A 12,192-nucleotide genomic window follows, 5' to 3' on the forward strand; every position below is an offset into this window, starting at 1 on the left:
ACTCAGAGCCCCTACAAACCGCAAATCCGACACTGCGCCATTCCCAGAAATCACTGTGCGAGCCGGAGGAGGCGCGATCCCGGTGGTGACCACCATCCGTGTACTATAGGCCTCTTCATGCAAGCTCACGGGCGCAACGGCAATACAATTCATAAACTGGAAGCATGCGTTCAGCAGACGATGCGACTCATTTCAAGAATTGCCAACCGACACTCTGGCATGAAAGAAGCCAACCTCATAAGGTTGGTACAGGCCTCCGTTCTCAGCCGCATCACCTACATCACCCCGTACCTCTGCCTCAAAGCGGCTGAGAGAGAGAAAATAGAGGGAATTATCCGGAGGGCCTATAAACAGGCTCTTGGGCTGCCTATAAGAACGGCCAACGCTAAATTACTAGCCCTAGGTGTGCACAACACCCTCGATGAACTTGTAGAAGCGCACCTTATATCTCAATACGAAAGGCTAGCTCAGAGTGCCGCCGGCGAAACATCCTCCAGAATCTCGGCATCAACTACGAGTCGGTGCAAAGCATTAAATTATACGTTCCTCACGACCAGAGGCGCCATCTCAAAATTAATCCACTCCCTAAAAACATGCACCCCCAATTCCACAAGGAAAGGACGGCCGAGCGGTCCAAAGCCCTACATCAGAAATTCCACGCCTTCAAAGACGTAGTCTATGTCGACGCAGCAGAATACATAGAACGCAACTGTATGTTCCTTGCAGTGGTGGACTCCTCAGGTCAAATACGCGCTGGTAGTTCAATTCGCACCAGAAGCTCCGAAACAGCGGAAGAGGCGGCTATCGCTCTGGCAATGGCCTCCACACGTTGCCATTACATTATTAGCGATTCCAAAGCAGCAGTACGCAATTTTGCGAAAGGTCGGGTCGCGGCTCCCGTAAAACACGTGGTAGACGCCAACCAACACCCACGACCAATCCAGATTATTTGAGCACCAGTACACTCCTCCCTACCCGGCAACGATGCCGCCCACACCGCCGCTCGAGGACTCGCCAACCGAGCACCCGGAAGGCTCACGCTAGGATCAGAGAGGGATCGCATTGTCAGTTACCTGGAAATAACTCAGCACTACAGGTTAGCCAGGGCAGTGTACCCGCCAGCACATAAATCGCTTAACAAGCGAGAAGAAGTAGCTTGCAGACGACTTCAAACGAACACCTACCCCAACCCCGTAGCCTATCACTACTATTCCCCGACCAATACCCTGATACATGCAAGCATTGTAAGCAAAAAGCGGATCTATTCCATATTATGTGGTCGTGCCCAGCCGAAAATCACACAAATCACGAAATAAGTAATACTGAGCAGTGGGAGGCCATGTTGCTCAGCTCAGACCCTGACCTGCAGGCCAAGGTCATCGAGAGAGCTGAAGAAGCCACCCGGGCCCAGGGGGTCGTGGCTGCCTAACAACAAGGTCTTCCGTCAATACCTTGTTTTCAAATAAAGTCTTTACTCACTCACTCACTCACACTGTATACAGCTGGCACCCCGTACAGTGGGCTAAATAGGGCGAAACCTAGCGATGCTCACAATGTAAAGTAACTGCGTCAAAGTGTCTGTCTATCATTCCCAATCAGAGATGACATGAATTAATTTTCCCAAAGTACAACGCTGTAGTAAGGTAACTTCCACTGAACACCGTATGTTTGTGTCTCCAGTAAGTTATGCAAATGACATGACGCCCATTTAGAGATAACGACCATAGTGTTAGATACGGTACTCATTATCGCTTATTTTGGTATTGACTTTATTATTTTATGCAATAAGGTTTTGTTATTATTTGCAGCTGCAGTTGCCTGATATATCTAACCTGCTCGGGGGTAATTACGACTTGTATTACGCGCGGCGTCGCCCGTTGTCGTCGCGTCCACATCGCGCCTTACGATCACGACGTAATCACGGAGGAAAGGCGTAGAGTACAGTGGAGAATCATCGGATGGTCATTACAACGCTGCCATCACGCAAAGTAAAATTGAATCGCTTGCGCCACCTGAAGCAATTCCTAAAACACGACGTAAAAACGTTTCACGCGGTTGTCCACCATTTGAATGTAGCTGATCATAATACTGGTTTTCACGCTCCATACATATATCAAGTTCTTCATCTTATGAACAATAAAGTGCGTTTGAATGTGCAAAAAAAAGGAGGCTGAAGACAAAAAGTATTTCAGCAGAACTTGGTTATATCCTTTCCTGTGTACTGACAACACCTTTCCTTAGCAATCCTTAGCAAGGTATGTTTAGGCCCTACGAAATTCCTACCATTTTATCTTCGCTCCACTTTTATGCACGTGAAGTAGTCTAGGCTATCCGTGTTCTTTCCTAGAACATGTGTGATGGTCTTCGTTGTGTCCTATTTCACCCCTCTTTATTGTTCCAGGCTTTCAACACTCTCACGCTCCAGCAACTTCACCATTTCTTCGCTCACAAGGTTATGACTACCATCAAAGGTGGAAGAAATACCTGCGTCGGTAAATATTCAATCATACAGAATAAGACTTGGAATTCGTCATAATTCCCCCAATTTAAAGCGCTGAAACGCCGTTTCGTCTTGCCGTACAGGGTTGCCACGTGAGGCTTCAATTGCGCGGAGTATATATTGCCGGGCTAAGCTGGACATGCAAGATGGCTCAAAACATCGCGGATCCCTAGAACAATCTGCCGAATTCTGCCAAGCAACTCTTCCTTTTGTCCATTTGTGCAGTTCGACGGCATTTACGGAAAGGAACAAACGCACGTCACGTTGTTGCTGAAAAAGCTCACTGCCCAGGAGAGCATCACTGGGTCCCCGTAACTGTCAGTGCTCGGGGTCCTTAGCTGAGCACACCGAGGACCGCGATTCGCTTGACGACCGCAGTTTAGAGGCTTCGGGACGCTGTTTAAAAAATGCCCACACTTACGAATATTGGTACTGGTGTAGAACGAGGCGACCTTTATTTCAAGCTCAGTATGACTTAACATTGCACAGTGGAATTATGGATATGCGCGAGGCGTTGATAAACATTCGTTTGCATTCGATTTTATGATGCCAGGGATGCCCGCCGTAGCGACCATAACGACGTGCTCGGGACATAGGATCTGGAAGCCACGTTGTACAAAACGCAGTGAAATTGCTTCAATTATTCAAAATTTATTGAGCGTCACACTGAGCATTACTTGAGCTGCCTTAAGCGACAGGCACAGATAACGATGACATTTGTTATTTTTGTAAAATAAAAAGAAACAACTAATAGTTATAGCTGCTATGGGTGAATAAGTATTGTTTACAATGCTCAGTTAATGAGCCGGCACTTAATCATAATAGTATTGAGCCCGAAAAGGCTACCATGCAAACGTGAAAGACAAACGCGCGCAAGAAAGTGGATGCCCTGAAGCAATCGGCCGAAGGCACATTTAAATAACGGCAAGTATCGAACATCTCGTATGAACTACAGACCTTCTTATTTGGGATCCAAAGTCCGGATTCAGTTTGTACGTGCAGACATTTCGTCAGAAAACACGCCGACCAATTTTGGCAGTGGCTAGCGATGGCCTGTCGACTAATGACAAACTAATAATTGAAAAACTTTGTGAAGTCGGCTGCTGGTTATTTGCTGCATGAAAATATATTTCCTAAAATTAGGAGCAACTTGAAAACAACCCTCTAAATACGAAACGGCGTGAACATTACGTTGTCTAGGCAGTGCTGTGCGCGAAGTGGTCTTTCGCAAATCACGAATAGCTTTGTGACTTCTAATTTGATGAGCCCAGCTATAGCGTGCACAGCGCTGGCCAATTTTTGTGAAACAGGGCGCCGAAGACAGCGCGAGGTGCTTCGAAGCACTCGGCCTCACGGTTTCTTGATACAGCCCCACTTGTCTGCAAAAAGCTATGCTGCAGGTATCGCCCAACGACGTTACTTCTTTCAGAAGAGAAAGCTTGACAGAAAGCGATGCTTGACCAAAACGAAGTTACATTCTTTTTTTTTATCTGTTTTCAAAAGAACGACTCTCGGTTCACTACACGTAACCCGTCGCTCAAGGAAACCGTCTGGACAGTGCTTTGGGGCATGCTCTCGTATATATTGTTGCGTGCATTCAGCTTTGAAGTTAACGCTTTTAGAACTTTGAAACTTTCCAGAAGACGGCACTGACAACGGTATTACAGTTTCCAAATGTGACGTGAATTTGCCGCCGCGCTTCGACAGATCGTGCACGGTGAATATCTGTTCAGCAGTTGCATAACGTGCGGACTATAACTGCATAATGTTGTTGTTGTTGTTGTTGTTGTTGTTGTTGTTGTTGTTGTTGTTGTTGTTGTTGTTGTTGTTGTTGTTGTTGTTGTTGTTGTTGTTGTTGTTGTTGTTGTTGTTGTTGTTGTTGTAGATATGCGGAAAAAATAAAGTTACTCACGGTCAGGTTGTTCCCAGCGCAGACGATAAACTGCACGAAAGAAAATAAAGAATCAAGTGAGAATTGCGTGCGAGACTTTTCTTTTTATGCTGAAGAACGCATATATTCATAAATGAACATGATGGTTGAATGCCCACTTAGGAAGAACCACACAACGTCTGTCACGTAAAGGTAGGCGTGAGTCTCGATAATAATACTTACGGCATTCGTTGTTCCGGCAAGTATTGAGCTTGCTGCATATATAATTCACTCTTTTTTTATTAAGCTTTATTTCTCCTGCCTACGTCACCATTTCTGCTTGTCTTCTTAGGAGTACAGTGTTTATCATATTGAGAGGGAACTACAAGCTGATTGCAGCGTCTACTTTCAGAGAGAGAGAGAGAGAGAGAAAACAAGGATAGGAAAGGCAGGGAGATCAACCATAACAGCATCCGGTTTGCTACTCTACACTGAGGATGGGGGAAAGGGGACTAGAAAGAGGAACAAACGGAGAGAGTAAGCACTGAGTACAGTGGGAGGGACACCATACACAAGGACACTATAAACGGTCTCTTAAGCCGGTGCACTTCAAGTACTGCACTAGTGCACGAATCGCTTATCGAGCCAGTGGCCGGTGTGGCCACGGTCCGAGTATCTTTGACTCGGTGAACGGTTTCGAGTCTAGTCGGCGTAAAGTTGCCCGCAGAGAGAGGCGTTGGACATCGTAGCGAGGGCATGTACACAATAGGTGCTCGATGATCTCCTCGCACCCACAGGAGTCGCACATCGGGCTCTCGGCCATTCCCATACGGTAGGAGTATGCGTTCATGAACGCCACTCCCAGCCACAAGCGACACAACAAGGTTATTTCGCCGCGGGAAGGCTAAATGGCAGTTGTATACGTAGCGTGGGGTCCAGTTTACGTAATCTGCAATTGAAGGAACTTGAAATCCAGAGATCTTGTGACTTCTTGCGTGCAAGTAGGCGAAGTTCTCTGGCAGCGTCCGACCTCGCTAAAGGTGTTGGACGCGTCTTGGTATCTTCGTGGGCAAACCGGACAGCCTTGTCAGCTGGGTTGTTGCCGACAATTCCACAGTGAGCAGGAATCCATTGTAATATAACGTGCATGGTGGTGCAGTTCCCTGATGTCAGATATCATCTGCTCGTAAGTTCTGTGACGTAATGCACACTTGATGCTGTGAAGGGCTGCCTTAGAGTCACAAAATACGACCCATTTCTCTATTGGCTCTTTGGTGATGTACATCATAGCGGCATGGAGAGCTGCAAGTTCTGCCGACGTAGATGTAGTCGTGTGTGCCAATTTGAATTTAATTGTAACGTTCTTGGCTGGAACGACGAATGCTGCAGTTGGGCTGGTAGGTGAGTTCGAACCATCAATATATATATGAATGTGGTCATGATACGTCTGGTGCAGTAATAGGAGCGTAAGTTGCTTCAGAGCCAGCGCTGGATGATTGGACTTTCTTGTAATTCCAGGAATAGCAAAATTCCCTCGAGGCTGTCGCAGGCACCACAGGGGAGAGCAAGGCTTCGCCGCCGGTGTAAAAGATGCCGGTATGCACTCTTGATGAGCGTTAATCACTCGTGAAAAGGTCGCTTGAGGTCTCTCGGCTGGTAGGGACGCCAAATGATGGTCGGGGATCCTCGACAGATGGCGAATGTGCGCTCTGAGAGAGTCGACAGCTAGATGTGTCTGGATTATATGGTCTCCCGCGATGGCCATTGTTGCTGTTGTTGAGGTGCGCCGAGGCAGCCCTAAATACGTGCGTAGGGTTTTACCTTGTATGCTCTCCAAAGCGTGAAAGTTCGTCTTGCATGCATTTGTCAACACTGGTAGGCTGTAACGTAGGAGTCAGAGAAACAAACCCTGTACAGCTGCAACATAGAATGGACTGGTGTACCCCAGTTTTTCCCGCAGAGAAATTTTAAGACCTGAGCAATGGCGACTAACTTCTCTTAAGATAGACACAGTGAGGGCTCCACGAGAGGTTGCGGTCAATGATGACGCCCAGAAAGCGATGCGTCGTAACATAGGATACAGCTTCACCACTGATGGATCCAGGATACAATAACATTTGTTTATGCGTAAAACCAAGTAATGTGCACTTTTCAGTATGCACACTGAGGCCTTGTTCTCGGAGATAAGACGCCGTTATGGTTGCCGCCCGCTGAAGCCTGGCTCTTAGCTGAGGGCGAGTCACAGCAGAGGCCCAGATGCAAATGTCATCGGCGTATATTGAGACATGAACTGACTGCGGTAGGTAATCCGCTAGCCCTACCAGGACGAGGTTTAACAAAATAGGGCTCAACACTCCACCCTGCGGCACACCACGGCAGATGTAATGGTCTGAAGTTGGGCCGTCTTCGGTCTGTAAGAAAAAACGCCTCTCAGTCAAATAGTCCCGAATCCATTTATATATCCGGACACCGACTACAACAGCCTCAAGTTAGTTCAGTATGGCCTCATGGGCGACGTTGTCGTATGCTCCTTTTATAGGCTTTTTTGATTTTGGACCCATGTTACGATGTCAATGACGTTGTCGATGGACGTGCGACCTCGACGAAAGCCTGTCATGGCGTCCGGATAGATGTTGAATCGTTCTAGGTACCATCAAGAATCATTGTTTCCATCACTTTGCCGACGTAGCTCGAAAGCGCAATCGGACGATATGATGAGATCTCAAGCGGAGACTTTCCAGGTTTCAGAATGGGGATCAAGCGGCTCCATTTCCGTTGCTTAGGAACGGCGCCGTTCTGCCAAGACTCATTGTAGTAGTTGAGCAGCTGATCACGTGCGTCATGTCCAAGGTGGCATAGGGCAGCATAGTGATGCCATCAGGTCCTGGTGACCAAGAATGCCTGCAGGTCGCCAACGCGTATCCTGGCCACGGCGGCCGCATTTCGATGGGGTCGAAATGCGAAAACACCCGTGTGCTTAGATTTAGGTGCACGTTAAAGAACCCCAGGTGGTCGAAATTTCCGGAGTCCTCCACTACGGCGTGCCTCATAATCAGAAAGTGGTTTTGGCACGTAAAACCCCAAATATTATTATTATTATTATTATTAGGTCGCCAACGCAGCATCGAGCTCTTCGAGTGAAAGTAGCCCGTTCCTTTCTGGTACACGTGCCTCAGGGATGTCATTCAATGCTGCGTCAGTAATGATGGCCACGGACCCAGCAACCCGTGCACAGAACTCTTCAGTCACTTGAAGTTCCAAGCGGAGTTGGTAGAGGGCCAGTGCAGCGAAGGGCTTCCTTTGATGCGGAGATGAGCGAAGACCCCTAACCGTTCTCCAAATGTAGGAGAGCGATTTTCGGGGATCAAGTAACTGACAGAAAGTTTTCCATCGCTTATGTTTCAATTTATCCATGCTACGCTCGACTTTTTTTTGTATGCGTCGTGAAGCGCTCAGATCCAAGACGGACTTCGTGCGCCGATATCTCCTCTCCACCTGTCGGCGTGCCGCACGCAGCCTCTCCAGTTGCATGTCCAAGTCTGTTCACCTTGCTGACCTTGTAAGCGAGCAGATGGATGTTTTCAATGCCTCTGCGATTGCTTCTTCGGTAGTGTGTGAAAGGCCTTCCCGACATGTGTCATCCATATCCTTCTTAAGCTTCGACCAATCAACTGTACGCAAGACAGTAGAGGAGCGTTGCTCAACACCTCTAATCTTTATGTATGTTGGAATATGGTCGCATCGTCGCTTCCATGTGTTTCTATGTCCGTAAACCATTGGACGCTCGAGGCAAAGTGCCGTGACACCAAAGTTAAGTCCAAGCAGCTCCTATAGGTCGTGCCTCGCAGAAACGTAGGGCTGCCGCCATTCACACAGCACAAATCATGGTCGGCAGCAAAGGAGGCAAGAATCCTGCCTTTAGAGTCAGCTTTAGTGCTTCCCCATAGCTGGTGATGCGCGTTGAAGTCACCTGTGATAACCCAGGGGCCAATTGTTCATCAGTAATATTTTCTTAAGTCGTTCGCCGACAAAGTGACCCGCTGGAGATATGTAGGCTCCAATTAGTGTAAATGACACATTCTTCTTTTGGACATTTAGACAGACATATTGGTTGTTGTCATGAGGCTCTACCGCGTTAGCGACATATGTTAAGTCCGTGTTGATGTAGATGATCACCTTCGTGCTCGCACCGCATGTGGACGAGACGAAAGATTCATAACCGGACAGTCTGAGTGGAGTTGATGTATTTGGTTCGCAAATGACCATCATGGGGAAGCGATTTGTAAAAATGAATTGGCGAAAGTCTGATATACGGGTGCTTAGACCCCTGGAATTCCACTGATAGATCGACGCACTTTTAAGTTCACTGTGGAAGGGGACGATTGGTCGAGCCATGATGCTTAAACGATGCTAGCAAGCACTGGATTTAGTGCATCCAGTATTTGCAGAGCGCTTCGAGTTGCTGGTGTTTGCAGCTTGTTCAGTATAATGCGCATTGTATTGTACTTTCAGCGCACAAAATAAACCAATCAGCCGGCATTTCACTCGTCTACAGACGAGAATACGTTCTGTTTTGCCGAGCATCCTCTTTTTGTGTTTGTTGTACAAGCAGCATTATGATTCCTTAACACGAGATCTATGCCATTCGTATCTGAGTTTCCTAGAGAAGCATGCTTTTTAAGCTTTCCTTAGCTGTACCCAGTAAAAAGGACGAATAGTATATATATAGACACATTCACTATTTGATTACACTTTCATGTTCTTACATTTATTCCTCGTAGCGGTCACTTATTTTTTTAAACTTCTACCCTCGGGTGCCTTTTAAAGCTAACATGTCCTTTTGCTGCACAGTCTACGTGCCCGTTCTCCCATTCCCTTGGCAAAGCCCCTATCTGCTTCCCCATCTTGCCCGTGCTATTGCAAAGAAAGAATAGGAACGAATAACACTATCGATACAGTTACTTTTCAAACCCAGAAATTCATGTTCCCGACTAGAAGTCTCGCCTGTGTAAATATGTTTTCTGGAATGTGAAGGCCATTAGATAAGAGAACACGACATATCGAAGGCTATCTGTGCTGGACTCGCTATATGCAAAAGGGAATGGAGCATGTTTGCCGTAATACCATTTGCAAATTGCCTACGATATGTTCGAGGACGCGCACGTTCCTTCGAATGGAGAAGAGGGGGGGGGGGGGGGAGGGGGGCTCCATGCCGAATGAAATGCGAGCTCGACTTCCGGAGTACGTGCGTGCCGGCGCTCTCAAGAGATCATGTGCCAACTCATAAACAAAGGAGGGACAGGCTCGTTTAAAGCTATGAAAATGAGCGACAAAAGAAATTCACCTTACAACTACCCTGTATATACTTCAGTCTGCGCACTTAGTTTTTATAAAGTATACACATTGTCTTTACTAAATGTCCACACGGCTTAAAAACGTATTCGATATATCTAGGCAGATGGCACCAACTGAGTGAAGCTTCCAACATTCTGCATTCTAGTTGTAAATGTCTGTGAACATGCGCCGAAATATTTACTAAATCTAACCTAACGCAGAAATAGACTCAGGGAAGCGAAATTTGGCACTCTAGTGGGTATGATAATGTGCTTTCATTATAACAAGGCAAGTGTGTAATTTACGGCGAAATAACTGAGCTGTTAGAAAGTTTTCATGGAGAGCTAACAGTAACCATAAGAAGATAAATATTTAAGGTTTTTGGTAAATCCCCTGACCTAAGAAGGTAGGACCTTTTAACTATAGAGAACGCTGTGTGGCTCTTATTTCTTTCCTAAATAGCATGAACTGGATTTAGAGAGCACGATATTCATTTCCAAGGCTTGTACTTTTGCATCATAAACAAAATATCGTTAATATCACTAGATCTGTGTGTTTCCACGCTCACTCAACTCTAAATGACAAATCGATCTATACGATAATAATTGAATTAATTGTTAAGCGCTTTCAGCTTATAAAAAACCTAGTCGCATTGAAGTAAATGTCGGCACAGAAAAGTGGAAGCATTGACACTAGTGGTTCCCCTTGCAGATGCTTCAGCTACTCTTTGAAGCATCTGTACGCTTATTTAAATATGTGACAGCTCGCCGATCCAAGTTAGAAAATTATCTATGAGGGACGTAAATTGCAAACGCTTTTTTCTTGCCTCGCGATATTTATGTTGACTAGCTACTTTTAACAGCTGGGATTAAACTAAGTGAGTAGACTGAAAACCATACAGAAAGTTAAAAAAGAAAGCAATTGGCTCGGGTAAAACCAAAAACCCCAAGAAGCTTACAGGGTGCGGAACTTACCACAGTGCCAAGTCCTTCGAAGATGTAGAGCTCAAAGAGAATGTCCACCTTCACCGTACACTACTTTCTGGGATCAGGAATGTCATATTTGCAGCGCCACTACACGGCGAGGCATAGCAGCAGTCAACAAGAGCACGAGTGCTTTCGTAACTCTTGAATGAAAAGAACTGCACTTGCTATAGCGCTATGACGAACAGAGCTGCCTTCATTATAACGAAGTCCCAAACCGAAGGAATGCTCAGGTACTCCAAGGTACTCTTGCTCTAGTTGGCACATGCTATTTACAACTTAAACAACGTCTACGTGTCTGGTTACTTGGGGCCGTTTTAGTTACGTATATAGGCTATAAACAAATAGCCCTTGTTTACAGCGCTTTTTTATGCGGCTAACATAGTTCCTTTTTTTTAATTTCCCAGTAGCGCAACCATTCGCGTTCCTGTGTGCTGCACTTGTCTCTTCAGCGTTAAAGGGCATTACGCTTGCCCCACGACTCGAAGGCACAAGTGCAAGAAACGCCAAGGGGGCCGCGTTGGCGCAAAGCTGTTGAGCACGCGGCTTTAAGAGAGCCGCCATGTCACGTATTTTTCTATGTACGCATTTTTTTTAATTTCTTCTCCATGATCACCGCCCTTTACCACCATCGTCTTCACCACTCTTCAACCAACAGTGGCAAGCAAGAATGCTGCAGCTTAGGCGGTACTTTGCATTTCCTGTAAACAAAACCTCTCTGTTTTGTCTTCGAAAACGGCGACAACCTGCACTCTCTATAACGGACTTTGTCGTGAAGCAGTTTTTTATTGATATGGTATAAGGAGATGTTGATGCAAAATTTAAGGCGCAGGCTACTCCTTAGCTCTTGAATGGGTCTAGCCTGCAACATACAGGGTTCAAGATTACATATCGAATGAGCTTTTCATACAAGCACCAGAAATTGCCAAGCAACGTTTTCCCAGGAGCACTATGACGTAAGAAATACTTGGTACATACAATATATAAGTTAAATGACTGCACAGTTCAGCAGAAGAAAGTGTCAAAAATGCAAATGATACTATTGCCTAATTATGCATTCTCCAGTCAGCGGGTGGTACATACATTGTGTAAATATATTATCACACATAGTCACAATAGAACGGTCAACATAACATAATCCACAAGCACATACATATATACAGCGATGTTGAAATGAAAGGAACATTAAAACCGTTAATAAAGGCCAACAATTCCGCTGTCTTCGAGAAATGTTTTAATGCTCTTAAAGCGCTCCTCTGCAACGCCGTTGTCGGCCAATGACCCAAAAGTTCCTTTGAACTGAAAGGTCTGTGGTCTAATGTATGGTATGGTATGAAGAACTTTATTGAGGTCCTGAGGGATCAGTCTGGGACTGATGCGGGCCGCTCCCACGTCGGTACAGAGAGGCCGAGCCCCTCTGCCATCACACGGGCCCTCTGGACAGCCCTGAGTTGGTCCGCTAGCACTTCACTGTGCAGCATTCGCTGCCACCACTGTTCACCTCG

General features: G+C 46.3%; 1 protein-coding gene across 5 annotated transcripts in view; it reads right to left on the bottom strand.

The window, feature by feature from the left end:
- Dgk (diacyl glycerol kinase 1) overlaps positions 1 to 12,192 on the bottom strand; it is a 650,907-nt gene that overhangs the window by 401,954 nt on the left and 236,761 nt on the right. For 3 of the 5 annotated variants that reach the window (XM_075691754.1, XM_075691753.1, XM_075691751.1), the window contains exon 3: positions 4,413 to 4,442. The exons of the other annotated variants lie outside the window; for them this stretch is intronic. The gene's annotated coding sequence lies outside the window, so the exon portion shown is untranslated. The remainder of the gene's footprint in view (positions 1 to 4,412; positions 4,443 to 12,192) is intronic. 5 annotated transcript variants of the gene reach the window in all.

Source organism: Dermacentor variabilis, chromosome 5 (genome assembly GCF_050947875.1).
Source record: "Dermacentor variabilis isolate Ectoservices chromosome 5, ASM5094787v1, whole genome shotgun sequence".
In the NCBI taxonomy this organism is placed as follows: domain Eukaryota; kingdom Metazoa; phylum Arthropoda; class Arachnida; order Ixodida; family Ixodidae; genus Dermacentor; species Dermacentor variabilis.